Raw genomic sequence first — 17008 nt, 5'->3', positions numbered from 1 at the left:
CACACACGATTCTAACAAACAACCTACTTCCCAAGGAGTGCAAGTGAGTTTGGGATCAGGCTAGAGCACATGCAGATGAAATCCACCAAACTCACACAGCACACCCAGGTGGGGCTGAGGCAGTCCCCAACTGAGATGCCCAATGGTACTACAGTACCCTAGAGGGCATTCTAGGTGGAGATCTGTTTACAACTTGCCTCCTGGTTGGTCTTGTAAAGTTGCCCTTAAATCAGTGAACTATAAGAAACTCAAAGAGGTCATGACCTATTTCATTTCCCAGAGTTTCCCTGACATTAGGGCCAAGCTTAAGCGTCTGGAGAGAGGACTCCTAACCCTGCAGGCTTAAGTCTTAGTGCTGTCCTTTCAAGTCTACCATGTGAGAGATAAAAAGCCCACAAACAGAAATACAAAATGTTGGCCAAGGCCATTCAACCAGCTTCAGAGACTGCTCTGGCTCCTGTGCCTCCTAAGGGTCGAGGATCACCAGGTCCCTGACTCAAATGTGGTCAAGAGGATCACTAGGCCCAGGCTTGCCCTAATCCCCAAAGGCTACCCTGGCCATGTCCAAGGTGCCATCAAGAGGGATATTGGGCTGTTGACTGCCTCTGTGTCCCTTGTAGCACAAGGACATCAGACCCAGATTACCAATCTTTAAGGCCCAGCCATGGACTACTAAAGGGGTCCCAGGCTCTCTTGGCCTGACCACTGTCATTTCCTACAAGGATCCCCAGGTAGTCATTATGGTATCAGAGTGACCCATCTCCTTCCTCTTAGATACCAGGACCACTTACTCAGTCCTGAAGGAATTTTGGGGAGCCCCCTCTCCTCATTTGCCTATTGCTGGCTTAAGGGGACAAATTTACCAATCTCAACAGACCCCACCATTCAATTGCATTTTCAGGGGCATTCCTCTCACTCATTCTTTCCTGGTGGTGTCAACCTGTTCTATCCCTTTACTGGGAAGGCATCTTCTAGTCAAAGTGGGAGCCTCTATTTCCTTTGCTCTCTCATTTAACTAGCCCCAGATTCACCAGGAACTCCTTTCCTCCTTCTCCTAGTTCCCCAACATAGAGGTTCCAACCTGTGATTTCTTTTGCCAGCCTCCCAGGTAGACCCCCAAGTCTTGGATATCCAAGACTCCTCTGTTGCCAAACACCATTCCCCCTATCATCACCAATGACAGGAACTGGGTACTGGGCTTTGATGAGGCGTTCTGATGTTGCCAGGTTACTGAAAGTTGGCTTAGGGATGGGATTTTCCACCAAAAAGAGCTATGAGAACAATGCCCTTCTCAAACCTTCTTCCCCAGTCAAACACAGATTACTCCTCTTCTCATTCTTGTGTTGAAACCTTAGAGGAACTACTGTCCCATCCCTCATGCACACATTGTCTCAGGCTGTCTATGCCTAGTACACAGACAGCAGCTCCTTTTTACACAAGGGTACCCAAAAAGAGAGCTATGCGCTATTGTGTCAGGTGCTGAGGTCATTAAGGCATAAACCTTCCCTGCCCACACCACTAATCAACAGGCTGAACTAATAACTCTCACCTGTGCCTTCCAAGTGTCACAAAGACAATCCCTAAATGTCTACACAGACTCTAAATATGCCTTTCCCACCCTCCTTGCCATCTAGAAAGAGCTCAGACTAGTTACAACAAAAGGAGGATCAACAACCAACTCCGACAAAAGCATGGCCATACAAAAAGCCATTTTCCCATGGCTAAAGGAATTGTCCACCTGCCAGTCCCACCAGACCTACAAGTCCATCATCTCAGAGGAAAATAACTAAGCCAAAGAGGCAGCTAGAGCTGCAGCCTATAACAGAACATCCTTGCTTTACAACCCACATCCCCACTATCACCCCTTGACACTTGACAAATTCTGTCCTATTTATACTTGCTTTCATCCTGATAGCCAAGCCTTATTTCACTTAGTTAAGGCTCACCTACAGCCTATCCCTAAGGATTTGCATTTCTTAAGGGCTGTTACTGCATCGTGTAAAATCTGTCATATGTCAGACCCCAACTCTAGTTTTTACAGCTTTCCTTTTCATACTTACTAGGCCAGAGGCACTCTCCCTAGAACTGACTGGCAATTTGACTTTACCCACATGCCCACAATCTGATGCATTAAGTACCTCCTAGTCTTGGTGGACACATTTTCAGGGTGGATAGAGGCATCCCAATCACTAACAAATGGGCTCAGTCTCTGACCTCCTCCTCCTGGAGATTGTTCCCCAGTTTGGAATCTCTGCCTCCCTCCAGTTGCGCATTGGCCCTGAATTCACTTCCCAGACTTCCCAAACCCTATTCAAAGCCCCCAATATCCCTTCACATTTCCATAACCCATGCTATCCCCACTCCTCAGAAGAGACAGAACAAACTAACTGCTCTTTAAAAAATATCCTTGTCAATCTGTAACTAGAATGTCACCTTGATTGGATAAAGCTCCTGCTGCTGGCCCTTCTCAGAGTACAGGCTCTCCCCAAATGACCTCTTCCCACCTCATTGTTTTGAGTACATGTACAGACAGCCAGTTCTGACTCTTGGTCTTTCACCCAAGCCCTCATGTCTCTCTGATCACCTACTCACTCTCTTATTCTGTCATCTCCATTCTGTCCTATGGAACTTTACTGACCACTGACTAACCTGGACATATGCCAACTCCTTTTCATCCCCAATCAGCATTGGGGACCAGGTACTTCTCTCTCCTCTAGACCAACATCCCTTCCCCTTTCTCCTAAATAGCAGGGACCCTCCAGGGTGATTCTTATAACCACCACAGCTGCTAAACTTAAGAGTCTTCCTCATTGGATTAACCTATTTCACCTCAAGCCCTTTACTCATCTGTCTCAAGATAACTTCCCTTCCTACACATCAAACCCAACAGGACACTGTTCCCTTAAGTTTCTAAAGACACAAAAGTCAACGGCCTTGTCCCTCATTCCAGAAGAAGGAGGCTTCAGCCTGACAGCCATGCTTGACTCCACTGGATTGGATATAGACTTTTCCTCCTTTGCCTCTTGACCATTTCTGTCCAGGGCAACTCTTACATGTGGAGATTTGAGGTTCAAGAAACCCTCACTTATAACAGTCCCTCCAAATAGGATTAGGAAATTGTTCCATAGCAGGCTGTTAGGCGCCAATTAAAATCCCCATTACCTTATATCCATTCCTCCTTCATTTATTGACCTTTTTGTCTGCTTTCACTATGACCAGACACAAGGCTATTGCAAAGAGTGGCTTGCCAGTAACCAGTAGCCATGTCAGAGGAACAGCAGGCAACAATTGAAGTTCAGGTGTCAGTCCACCAAAAGGAAAACTCTGATGGATATATCTCATTCAAGTAAGGCTTATGAGAAAACAGACTCCAGAATGAATGTCTTTCACCTCTGTTGTACCTTTAGTATCTGATATAATGTATATGTATGTGGGGAGTCCCCCACTGCCTGTATCAAAGTGTGTTTATCTCATGAAAACAACTCAATCTTCTGTTCATTTATATCTGTGGATTGTCAGGAAGATGCTGTATAATTTTGACACACTGAGGGCCTACTGAGTTCCACTAAGAAGCTGTTCCTGATCATAGCTCTAATTAATCATAAACTAGGAGCCAGAGTGGCTCAAATTCCTCTAATTTTATGGCTGAGAACTATAAGCTGATACAAAGCTTCAAATGCGCTTTAGATTAGACCAGAAGCCTTGCTAACGGTTTTTTAGATAAATATTTCTGATTTTTAATTCACAAGGACACACAGCTGTACTATCTGGCTAGGTTGTAAATACAAAGACAGCCCAATTATTGCTAGTTGGCAAATGATTAAGTCCTTGCACCCATTCCTGACCTCAATTTGTGAAAATAAATTCTGACCAGTCAAGGTTACAGAAAATAATTTGACTCTTTAGCCCCAAATGAGGATTGCAGGTATTCATGGATAATTAGAACTCTTATATTGCCTGAAAAAGTTTGTTGGGACATACAAACTGTAAAAAGACATGATAGGATGGAGATATGTAATAAAGCAACGAGAGAACACAACATAAGGTAACAACAGAGTAGTGCAACATAAGAGACAACAGCATAATAAAAGGATGAGAGAATAAAGAAATGAAACCATCAAGAGAGTGTGTGTGATTATTTTTCCCTAACCCCTTCAGACAGAAAAAGTCTTTGATATACTGTAGACTTTCCATTTGAGCCCTGTCTGCAGAATGGAAGCTGTTCTTCTTGGGCTGCAATAGTGGCCAAACAGATATGGAGACTGCCCATACTAGTCTTGCCAATATCATTTGTATATACACATCCTCATTCCAATTCTATCAACAAGATGGGGCTCTCTACCTCCTATATCATGAGCCCATGGGATCCCAGGTGGGGAATGGATGATATTAGTAAGCTCTACCATTTCCTCAACTCCTGGCACACAGAGAGCACAATTAAAATCCAGAGAAAATATATCCTGATTACTGAACCCCTGGATATTGGGGAGGCAGGAAGGGGACTCAACACTCTTCTAGGGTCATAACCTCTTCAACTTCCCCTCTCCCAAATAATACAAGCCTGTCATTTCTTTGCCTTCTGAAGACTCTGACCTTGGCCTACTGGCTCCTTAATGTCACACAATCTGCTTGCTTTGGGGATTACTGTCTGTGTGCTTCTCCTGGGACTGGCTCACAACTGCCACTTACAGCTTTTCTTTGTCAAATAATCTTACCTCTCTATTTACCAACTGCTTCAAGTGCAGTGTTGCCACAACTGGCTACCTTTTTTATATCACCCTCTTTGGTGTGGCAAATTGCTTTAAGGCATCTGGGCCACATTTTGTAGGAGCATTAAATCCCCTAGAATGCAACAAAACAGTAAACCTTGACACACACACCCCCTCAGCTCAGTGCCCTAGTGTCCAAACACCTCGATTATTTTTAGTATTTAAGTCTACCATTGCCTAACTGCTAGTCAGTCAGGAGTTTGAGTGCTAATATTTCTCTTCCCCTAGTTGTGGGTGTAGGGTAAAAGGACCATCAAAAGAAACCTACCCTGACCCTGAAACCAGAGCCAGTGAAAGAAACCCACCCTGACCCTGAAACCAGAGCCAGTGAAAGAAATCTACCCTGTACCTGAAACCAGAACCAGTGAAAGAAATCCAAATTTAGCCCTGAACACAGAACCTAAGAAACACACTCTAACCCTGAAACCAGAGCCAAAGAAACACACTTTGGCCCTGGAACCAGAGCCAACTCTGCCCCTGATTCTAATAGTGGACTCAATAGCTGCCTGACATAATAAAACTGTGGTTCAAATCGTGCTCTTGTGGCTGCTGCAGGAATAACTGTAGGTGTTGCCACTGGGACAGAAGGACTAACCGTCTCCCTGGCCTCATATCATCATTTTCCCCTAGTTCATCCAGTACCTCTAGCAAGTGGCCTAAACCACGCTCATCCTTCAAGGACAAATTGACTTTTTGGTAGCAGTGGTACTCCAAAATCAATAGGGACTAGATCTTCTTACAGCTAAAAAAAAAAGTCTGGGAGTGATTCAAGATGGCGGAGACAAGCAGACGCAGGTAGGCCTGTGGCAGCGGCCCGTGGAGGTGGACGGGCCCGGCGGCAGTGGCCGACAGGGACATTTAGGCCCGGCGGCAGCTGGCGGAGACATTCAGGCCCAGCAGCGGCCCACGGTGGTGGACGGGCCCTGCGGTGGAGATAAGCGGACGGAGGTGGACGGGCCGGCGGCGGCCAACAGAGATGTTCATGCCCGGCAGCGGCCCACAGAAGTAGACAGGCCACACGGCGGAGACAGGCAGACACAGGTCAGTGACCTGCGGAGGTGGATGGGCCCGGTGGCAGCGGCCGACAGGGACATACAGGCCCAGCGGCAACCAGCAGAGACATACAGGCCCGGTGGCAGCCCGCGGAGGTGGATGGGCCCGGCGGCAGTGACAAGCAGAGGTAGGTAGGCCCGCGGTGGCAGCCGGCAGAGACATACAGGCCCGTTGGTGGCCCGCAGAGGCAGATAGACCCAGCGGCAGTTGACAGGGACATACAGGCCCAGCTGCAGAGACAAGTGGACACAGGTGGGCCTGTGGCAGCGGGCCACAGGGGCGGACAGGCCCGGGGACAGAGAGGGGCGGACGCAGCTTGGAACGGCCCCAACACCTGGGGAAGAGGCTATCTCCGTGGGTCAGAACCAGGGCAAGTCTGGGCACTCTGTCTGGGGACAACCCAGGGCCCAGATGCTGATCCTGTGAAACCCAACAACTTGGAGGTGTTGGCGAGACTACCCTGCTCAGCTGAAACCCATCTGGGAGAGGATTCAGATGCCTACAGTTTGAAGTCTGAAGAAACAAGATCAGCTGAGGAGTTGACAAATGAACAAAACGTGACCTGGGAACACAGAAGAAGGTGCTACCCAGCCACTAAACCAGATCACCAGAATCATAAGTATATAATTCACCGACTGAAATCAGCTGTCCCTGAAGAAACAGCCCAATAGCACCAATTTAACCAAGAACCCCTACTAAACCAAGACTAAAAATTAGAACAAGAGAGGCACTCTCAGACACAGACACCACCTGCAACGCACAGAGGAAAAGATGAGTAGACGCCAGTGCAAAAATACAGGCAACAACATAAAGACCTATATGGCAACATCAGAACCTAGTGATTCTACACCTGCAAGACCTAAACATACCATGACAGAAGAAACAGAAGAAATCAACCCTAAAAATGACTTTAAGAAGATGATAGAGGCCCTTAAAGAAGAAATAAAACATTCCCTCAAAGAGGAAATAAAAACTTTCCTTAAAGAGGAAATGAAAAACTACCTTAAAGAGGAAATAAAAACTTTCCTTAAAGAGGAAATGAAAAACTCTCTTAAAGAGGAAATAAAAACTCCATTGAAGAGGAAATAAAAAACTCCCTTAAAAAAATGGAAGAAAAAACGAACAAAAAATGGGAAGAAATCAAATCAAGCCAAGAAAAAGCAATTAAACAGATGAAAGAAACATTCCAAGATCTGAAAAATGAATTTGAGACAATAAAGAAAACACATGCTGAGGGAATGCTGGAAATAGAAATCCTGACAAAACAAACAGGAACTACAGAAACGAGCATAACCAACCGATTGCAAGAGATGGAACAGAGAATCTCTGACACTGAAGACGTGATAGAAAAAAGAGATTCGTCAGTCAAAGAAAACACTAAAGACAAAAACGTCATAACACAAAACGTCCAGGAAATTTGGGACACCATGAAAAGACCAAACCTAAGAATAATAGGGATAGAAGAAGGAGAAGAATACCAACTCAAAGGCACAGAAAATATATTCAACAAAATTATAGAAGAAAACTTTCCTAACCTAAAGAAAGAAATACCTATGAAGATACAAGAAGCTTACAGAACACCGAATAGGCTGGATCCAAAAAAAAAGTCCCCTCGCCACATAATAATCAAAACACTAAACACACAGAACAAAGAAAAAATATTAAGAGCCGCAAAGGAAAAAGACCAAGTAACATATAAAGGTAAACCCATCAGAATAACACCAGACTACTCAATAGAGACTATGAAAGCTAGAAGATCATGGACAAATCTCATGCAGACACTAAGAGACCACGGATGCCAACCTAGACTATTATACCCAGCAAAACTCTTAATCACCATAGGCGGAGTAAACAAAATATTCCAGGATAAAACCAGATTTAATCAATACCTGTCTACAAACCCAGCCCTACAGAAAGCACTAGAAGGGAAAATTCAACCCAAAGAAGCTAAACACATCCATGAAAAATCAAGCAATAGATAATCCCACACCAACATACACCACAGAAGAAACAAGCTGGTGTAGCTATCCTAATATCTAGAGAAAAAGGATGTTTCAAAAGAGAAGAAGTCTTGTGGCAATGCCTCAGTGGTCCAGGTAACTACCAGAACTCAGAAAAGTTGGTTGAATTTGGGATTGACTGGGAGGCCAAAGATTTAAAAAGCAGAAGATTCTCTCAAGACACAAGTTGTGTGATAATAGTGTGTTTTGTGTGTGTGAATGAGAATTTGTAAATGTTGAATTCTAGGCTTCGACAATCATTGTCAGTGCAGATTAAGCTGCAAGTATTTATGCTTTAAAACTTAAATTATAAAGCTAGTTACGTCTTTCTAACAACTAGTTTTAATGTTTATGAGCATATTTTACCTACATTACCTTTTCAGGATGTTGAGAAAGATGCATCACAAGCAAAGGCTGGAGGCTGGGGGCTAGATGGTTTTGAGGAAGAGGTCTTGGTGGACTCTTTCATAGAGCAAAGGGAAGCAATGCCTTCTGGGAAATGAGCTAAACTTTAATCTAGTCTTTAGGATTAGAAGTCAAAAACAAAAATATTAAGGAAATGAAAACCTAATTGATCTTTGAAGTATTGTTATATGGAATTGAGTGGGACTTTTGAGGCCTTTCTTCCAGAAAACAAGGACTTGGTTGTCAGGCCTATATTAGGCCTAAACCTTGGTGCCATGTAGTTGTACTTAAATCATTTCAATGGAAAGTGTCTTAGTGATTGGAACTTCTAGGGCAGTTTGGAGTTCTTCCATTTGAAAAATGTGATATTTGCATGGGATTGTTTGAATCTTGTTCTCTAGTCCCTCCCCATTACCACCCTCATAGTCTGAAGGTAGATTTTTCTCTTGATAAAGGAACAAAAAAGGTGAACATCTTGTTTGTAAATAGGTATCTAGTAACTAGTGGTAAACTTGAAATGGTAGAATTCTTTAAAGCCTAATTCTAGATAGCCTTAAGAAAATATATCTTAATTACTTTTGAACCTGTATTCACCTTGTTTTTTTCAAATATCTTAAGTTATATTTTGTTTTTCAGAGCTGCTTCTTATTTGGGGCTACTTTTTTTTTTTTTAATTGAGGCGTAATTCATAAAAGGGTATATTGTTTTGATGAGACTTTTTACAACTGTGGCTGGATGTCTTTCTTTAGTCTTCCAAGAAGGGCCATTTTACTTTTTTAGAGTTACTTTTTAAAGTCATGAGGTCAACAACTTGGACTACTATGCATGTAAGTGCTAATGCAAATTAAAACCCAAGTTGACCTCCAGCAGCAGTTCATTCTATGTTGACAGTGAGAGAACACTTTGCCTGTTAGGATACTGTTACTCGTGGACTGAAATGCTGAAGAAACCCCTCCCCCTATTTTGTTTTTTGCAAAAATCAAGGTATATTCTAGGGTTTCCTGGTTGACCTCAACAGATAAACTGAGATGATAGTCTTAGTTCAGAAATGATCTGAATGTAGATTTACAGTCTACCTGTACAGCTGGCTAAGTGAGATCACTTTCACAGTTCTGCATGTATCCCATCGGCTCCCCATTAGTCACTGATCTCTTAAAACTGGTATTGTAACATTATCACAATGTTTTGCGCCAATTTTATAAACTTTACAGTGCAATATGTGTTCCTTTTCTGAGGCAAACCAAAGGTATATTTCTCAAGGTTCTGCTGCTAACAGCAGTGTTGATGGAGGATTTTTTATACATTTGTAATAGATAGAAATAAACCAGAAAAAAAAAGAAGAAAAAAAAAAGTGGTGGAGGAAAAGGTGAACACTGCAAGAATACTCAAAAGGGCTGAGAGTTGCAAACGCCAAGAATGGCTTTGCATAGTAAATGGAATAGAACAGCTCTGAACTATAGCTTACTTTTCCTGGTTTGGTCTGACAGAATGATTGAATGCTTTTGTACAAAAATCAGAGCCTTAAAAACAAGGATTTGGTGAGATTGTAAAATGGTGTGCCACTTTGGCAAAACAGTTTGGTGGTTGGTCAAAATGCAAAACATTGTTACTCTGTTACTCAACAATTCTACCCTTAGGAATATGTCCTCAAACTACTGAAAATGTGCACCTATGAAACATGTACATGAAAGTTTACAGCAGTGTGTTGCTAATAGTAAAAAAGTTAAAACAAGTCAAATAGCTGTCAAATACTGGAGAGAAATAAAATGTGGCTTATTCATAAAAAAAAAAAATGCATCGTTAGCATCAGGAAGCTTCCACCTGACGTGTAAAGTAAAAATCCTTAACAAATTTCTTAATCTCTGAAAAAATGAAGCCTGCAGGTTCTAAGAACTTGAGTGCATCAGCAGTAATTTTAATGAATGCCCAGATTGAATTATAACCTCTATACAGACACAGAATGATGCCATTATTGTAGTGCACTGTTCAACCACCTCTGTGCATAGTTCACTGTTGTTCAGCCACCTCTGTGCATAGTTCACTGTTGTTCAGCCACCTCTGTGCATAGTTCACTGTTGTTCAACCACCTCTGTGCATAGTTCACTATTATTCAACCACCTCTGTGCATAGTTCACTATTACTCAACCACCTCTGTGCATAGTTCACTATTATTCTGTTAAAACCTCAGATTAACATGTCTGTATTTTTGAAGTTTTCATAAAAAAAAAGGGGGAAGAGTATACTGCAAGCTGCTTTGTATTTGGCTTCTTTATATCCAGTAAAGACATTCCTGCACAAATTTCAATAAAAATGTGAAAAAGTGAAAAAAAAAAAAGTCTGTTCTTCCAAAATGCTGCTTCTATGTCAACTAACAAGGTACAGCAGAAAACAAAAATCTAACAACTTCAAACAGACTTATAAAAATGTAAGGAACAACTTGATGCATCCAGCTCCTGGGCCCTTGAGTACCCATATGGAAGTAGATATGTCCCTTCCTGACCCCTCTCCTTTTACTAATCACACCCTGATTTAGCAATTTCTTCTCTGCATCCCTCCAATGACAAATCAAAATAAAGCTCTAATCAAACAATTAATCAGCTATTGTTACAGGACTACCACCTGGTAGCCACAGAGCCAGAAGCTCATGACTACCAAATATGCCCTGACAATGAGGATCAACGATGCCCTAAGATGTTGATGGCCCTAGACAACAGGAAGTAGTCTAAAGAGCATGGTGTCCCATCCCTGCTTCACCAGTCACACCTAAATATTTCCTCACCTTTTATAATAAGTAAGAGGGAGCAATGTTGATAAGCCCACCCCTAAGCCTGATTTCAGTAACCTAGCAACAACAGGACATGTCATCATCAGCCACCAAGATGTGACACATTTCCACTGTCTCCATGAGTCTTGTATCCTCCCTGTGAGCATGTGCTATATCCCCTTATCAAAAGCAAGTACCTTCTCTCTCAGCTCTCTTTCTATTTCCACCCTCACTCAGAGGCATCATCCGCATACTCCCGTCACCCAATTAACCTCTCTCGTGAGATCTGTTGCATGGTATGACTTTAAGGCATTCCTTGGCTTCAATCCACCAAGCTATTGTCTGCTACTTAAATCACAATACTGTCACTACCTGTGTCTGAACTCACACCCTGTGTTTGCCGCCATCCTTTTACCTTCTTGGGTAATGCATCTCCTGGCTCAGCTTGTTCTTCCCAAAAGTTAATTCTGACTTCGTATCTAGGCTCTTAGACACTTACAATGCAGAGTCTTAGTATTCTGTTTTGCCTCTTTGAAAAGCTTAGAACACTCACAGATTTTAATCTAACATTCCTGAGTTCTGATTCAGATCCTACCTTTCAATCATTTAGTAAGCCTAACACATACAAAACAAGGTAAGAATAATATGTATTTTGATAGTAATGAGGTGCTATGATGGTTTGAAAGAAAATATCTCCCACCAAACGGAGTGGCACTATTAAGAGATTGTTGGAATAAGTGTGGACTTATTGGAGGAAGTATGTCACTGTGGGGGTGGGACTTGAAGTCTCCTATTCTTAAGCTATGCCCAGTGTCTCAGACCACTTCTGCTGCCTGCTGTCAATATGTAGGACTCTCAGCTCTTTCTCTACCACCATGTCTGCCTGTAAGCTGCCATGTCTCACCATGATGATAATGGACTAAACCTCTAAAACTATAAGCCACCCAATTAAATGTTTTTTTTTTTAGTAAGAGTTGCTGTGGTCATGGTGTCTCTTCACAGCAATAGAAACCCTAACTAAAACAGAAATCAAATTCAAAATGCCAGCATAGGGTCTATAGCTTTCAATATAACCAATCACTCTCAGCTATCTTATCAGTCACTATAACTGCTGTTACCTCTTTCATGGTCTTTGCAACATGAAATGACAAAGCAGGTCTTTTTTTCCTAGGACAACTCATTCTTTCTGTACCATGGCAAAGCCCAATACTGAGTACATGTTTAGTGTTCTAAATAGATGAATTCTTTCAACATTAATTTCTGTAATATTGTTTCTAAGGTTTGTTTGTTTGTTTGTTTGTTTTACCACTCCCAAAAGCTGGGCAGTGGTGGCACATGCCTTTAATCTCAGCACTCAGGAGGCAGAAGCAGGTAGATCTCTGTGAGCTCAGGGCCAGCCTGGCCTACAGAATGATTTCTAGGACAGCCAGGACTCTTTCACAGAGAAACCTTGTCTTGAAGGGAAAAAAAAAAAAAAAAAAAAAAAGGAATGGCTCCTGAAGGTTCATGTATTTGTTATGGGTGACATTGGAGATTGGCACTATTTGAGAGGATTAGAATGATTAGGAGGTGTGGCCTTGTTGGAGGAAGTATGTAACTGGTGGTAGGCTTTAAGGTTTCAAAAGCCCCCAATACCTTTCTCTCTCTGCCTACTGTTGGCTAATACAGATGTAAAGCTCTCACCTACTGCTCTAGCACTATGCCTGTCTGCTTCCCACTAAAATAATCATGGACTAACCATTTAAAACAAAACAAACCCCCAAGTAAATGCTTTCTTTTATAAGATTGTATGACTTGAAGTTTCCAAAGCCCATGCCAGACCTAGGGTCACTTTTTCCACCTATGGATTTGGATGTAGCTCTCTGCTACTACTCCAGCACCATGTTTCCAGCCCAAATGTTACATTTTAAGGCTTACATTCTTATACCACTATGATATTTCCTGACATAGAATATTCAGTTTAAATGTAGGGTACTCACTTGATTAATACTCTCTTCACCTGATTATAAACTTTTAGATACTCTGTCTATTCTATACACACACACACACACACACACACACACACACGCACAGAAAGAGAGAGAACACAGAAGCTACTAGTCATGTGCTCAAATGAGCGAATGAAAAGAATGAATAAATGAATAAAAATTCAAAAATAGACTTCTTATGTTTTTTATGTCAATAGAAGTTGTGTCTTTCAGAAATGTTTGTGAAAGGGTTAAGGACATATTTTCTTCACACACACACACACACACACACACACACACACACACACACACACACACAAAGCCCTCATTTGGAACCCTACTTCTAAGAGCAACAACAGCAACAAGACTCTCAAATGGTAGAACCAAAAAGAACAAAACAGAGGGCCTTGGGTGTAGCTCAGCAGAAGATCAGACACTATCACTCTCGTGCTTATGATGCACAGGGCCCTAGGTTCAACCCCTGCACCAAAAATTAAGAGAAATATTGTTGACACAAAGCTAATCTCATAATCATGTCCTCTACTAGGTTCATTGCTTCACAGAACACTGAGTGCTCCAGCAGAACTTAGGAATGGCTGAATCTGCAAGACCACAGGGAACCTGTGGCACGTGACTGCTCACCCCAACTCAGCAGAATGGAATAAGGGACCATTAATAACATCCAGAATGTCTAAGCTTCTTCTCCAAAGAGCATGAAACAGACTGCACATAATCAAAGGCTTTTCCCCATCCAAAAGGAGTTTTAGACCCAGCACTTAGCCATATTTGAATACAGAGGAAGAAAGTGGAGACAGAGAGAAATAAGTAGAGAGAAAGGCAACAAAAGAGAGTGCAGATGTTTTTCTTAAGAATATATTTTATTTTTAAAGATAATTTTATTTTATGTGTACAAGTGTTTGGCTTGCACATACTTACTGCAATGTATGTGTGTTTGGTGACTTCAGAAGTCAGAAGAGGGTATTGGGTCATGTAAAACTAGAGTTACAAACAGTTGAAAGTCATTGTTTGATTGCTGGAAACTAAACCCCTGTCCTCTGCAAGTATGGCAAGTGCTCTTAACCACTAAGCCATCTCTTCAGCCCCTAAAAGGGAAGCTGAAGAAACCTCTATGGGTTCTAGGAACAGAATTACATCCTTTTAAATGTGAGTACAAACCTTTAATTAGTGAGCTATCTCTAGACTTATTTTGTTTTTAATTATATATATATATATATGAATTTAGGTGCCCCTGGATACAGGAAGAGGGCATCCAATCCTCAGTTGTGAGCTACCAGAGGTGGGCTGAGTATCAAACTCAGTACCTCTAGAAAATCAGCAAGTCCTCTTAACCAGTGAGCCAGCTCGCTAACTCCAAGAGAGTGCATAATTTTAGAGGCACAATCTCTGGAAATGGAGAACACAATAAATCTTTTTTAACTAGTTATATAGCTATACAATTACCAAAGAATTAGGGCACTTTTCTCAAAATTTAGGGATTTTAGTTGGTCAATGCAGGTTTGAACTGGATATATTCTCCTATAACTGAAGATGTTGCTACTGGGAACATACTAAGATACCTGTTGTTTATATTTAATATCAGTTTCTGTCTTTATTCTATCAGGGGAAATTGGATAAGAACACTGTGGTTCAGAATAACAAAAAATTTCTTAGCTATCTCAGTATGCAAATATAATTAGAGGTGGGAATGGAAGTTCCTGCCCTGGGAATTCTGTCTTTATTGATAGTAAATCCTCTGCACAGAGGTTGGGTCTGAGGTCTGGGATCACACGTTTTATCTCCCCTTCTATTCTGTTTCCATATCTGGTGCTGGTAGATTTTGTCTAAGAATAAAATTGTCAGGGGTAAGTGGCATCTGTTACCATAGAAGCCAAAATGTTCAGTTCTTCCTTCCTTCAAAGGGGCTTTGATGTGTTCAGAACCTTGCTTGGTGTTAGAATGTAAGTTAAGAACCAGACTAGGATAAGCTTTAGATATTCTCTCAACCAGATACACAAATTCTTTGACTTTTCACATTACAAATCTCTGTCACTTCATTTGCACCTTGAAAAGACACATGCATATTATTGACTTACGGTTTTGTATTATCATTTGCCTTGGGCTCTCATGAGTTTTATGGATAAAAAAAAATGGACACTAATTGAGTTTGAACTTTCTGTGGCTTAGGAAGTTAGTTATATCTCCACTTAGATTCACGTTTGGTTCTTTGCAGTATAATTGAGCATGCAAATATCTCACAGAGACTGGCCTTCTTGCTTGGATCAAAATAATCACTGGCTTGTACTTCCATGTTCTCATGCCCTTTCCAAACTCTTGTTTCCTCTGTGGAACCACTGTCTACCAGGTCAGCTGAGAGGATTAGATCCTAACTGAAAGAGAAATGAGGTTCTTTGAAGTGGTTGTTCTACCTGTGAAACAGAACTAAAAGAAGCTCCACTAATATTCCAGAAAACTAAAGGCTCTGCAAGCATTAATAAGTAGGGAAGCCTTTCCTTTCCAGCCTGTCTTCTGACTCATGCCTGAAATAGAGTTAGGAAACTTAAGCAGATAGTGGGAGGCTGGTGTCTGAGGGCTCCTTCTCAGCCTACTAGACCACTTCCATCTTTGGGCCTGCTTTTTCCTTTATCAATCACCTGACTATTTCTGTTCCACACCTAACTTAAAAGTCATGGCTTTTCCTCCACCTCTCCTCTGAGAAGCTGCTGGGATTTTCAGGTAACTATGTATTGTAGAATATTATTTTAAGATGTGTTAAATTAGTTTATGCTCTGGAACATTTTTTTAATGATGCAAATGTGTGTTTCATTCTTTTATGTTGCATTTGTCTAACTATGTGAAGCTGTGTTACTTTGCCTGTCTAAAACACCTGATGTTCTAATAAAGAGTTGAATGGCCAATAGTGAGGCAGGAAAAAGGATAGGCAAGGCTGGCAGGCAGCAAGAAGAAATAGAAAGAGAAATCTGAGAGAAACAAGAAGAAAGATCAAAGAACAAGAGAGGAAGAGGAGGATGTCAGGGACCAGCCACTCAGCGAGCCAGACACACAGTAAGAAGGAAAGAAAAGGTATACAGTAATAGTGAAAGATAAAAGCCCTGAGGACAAAGATAGACAGGATAATTTAAGTTAATAGTAGCTGGCAAAAAAACAAACCAAGAATTCTGGGAAATGGAAGGCTGAGACAGAGAGACGCTGCCAGACGCTGCCAGACGCTGCCATGAAAAGCAAGATATAAGATACCGGAGCTGCTCTGTCTGGAAACCTGACATTTATGGTGGGAGGAGTTGAAGATGAATTTGCTGCTCCCAAAGAGTTGCTGGAGTGCATGGGCTCCAATGTGATGTACTGTGGAGCTTTTGGGACTGGGCAGTCTGCAAAGATCTGCAACAACATGCTGTTGGCTATAAGCATGGTTGGAACCACTGAAGATATGAATCTTGGAATCATGTCAGGGCTTGACCCAAAATTGTTGGCTAAGATCCTGAATATGAGCTCTGGACAATGTTGGTCCAGTGATATTTACAATCCTGTGCCTGGGGTGATGAATGGAGTCCCCTCATCTAATAACTACCAAGGTGGATTTGGAACAACACTCATGGCTAAGGATCTGGGATTGGCTCAAGACTCTGCCACCAGCACCAAGACCCCAATTCTTCTAGGAAACCTGGCCCACCAAATATACAGGATGATGTATGCCAAAGGCTACTCAAAGAAAGACTTCTCATCTGTGTTCCAGTATCTGTGGGAGGAGGAGACCTTCTGATGTGCCCTCTGGACATAGACCCTTGGGAATCAGGCTCTGTCCTGAGCCTTCTCCTAGCTCACCCTCTGATGGGTTTAATAAAAGATCATCTGCCTTTTTTTGATTGTCTACATTACAGTAATCTCTGGAATTTCTCACCCAGTTTTAAATGATGCTGCTTTTATTTGTTTAGCAAACATACCTGATGGTTTCTGCTAACTAGCTCAGCTGACCTTTTTAAAAAGTCTGATCCTTGAGCACCTTCAACAAAATTGAACACTCTGATCAGGATA

The 17008-nt window shown here is 41.9% G+C and overlaps 1 pseudogene; it reads left to right on the top strand.

The window, feature by feature from the left end:
* The first annotated feature begins 411 nt into the window (after window positions 1-411).
* On the top strand, window positions 412-16799 carry LOC121824663 (3-hydroxyisobutyrate dehydrogenase, mitochondrial pseudogene; annotated as a pseudogene).
* Window positions 16800-17008: the final 209 nt, after the last annotated feature.

This window comes from Peromyscus maniculatus, chromosome 21 (assembly GCF_049852395.1).
Source record: "Peromyscus maniculatus bairdii isolate BWxNUB_F1_BW_parent chromosome 21, HU_Pman_BW_mat_3.1, whole genome shotgun sequence".
Lineage (NCBI taxonomy): Eukaryota > Metazoa > Chordata > Mammalia > Rodentia > Cricetidae > Peromyscus > Peromyscus maniculatus.
The sequence above is the reverse complement of the archived record's forward strand: the minus strand, read 5'-3'. Positions and strand labels throughout refer to the sequence as shown.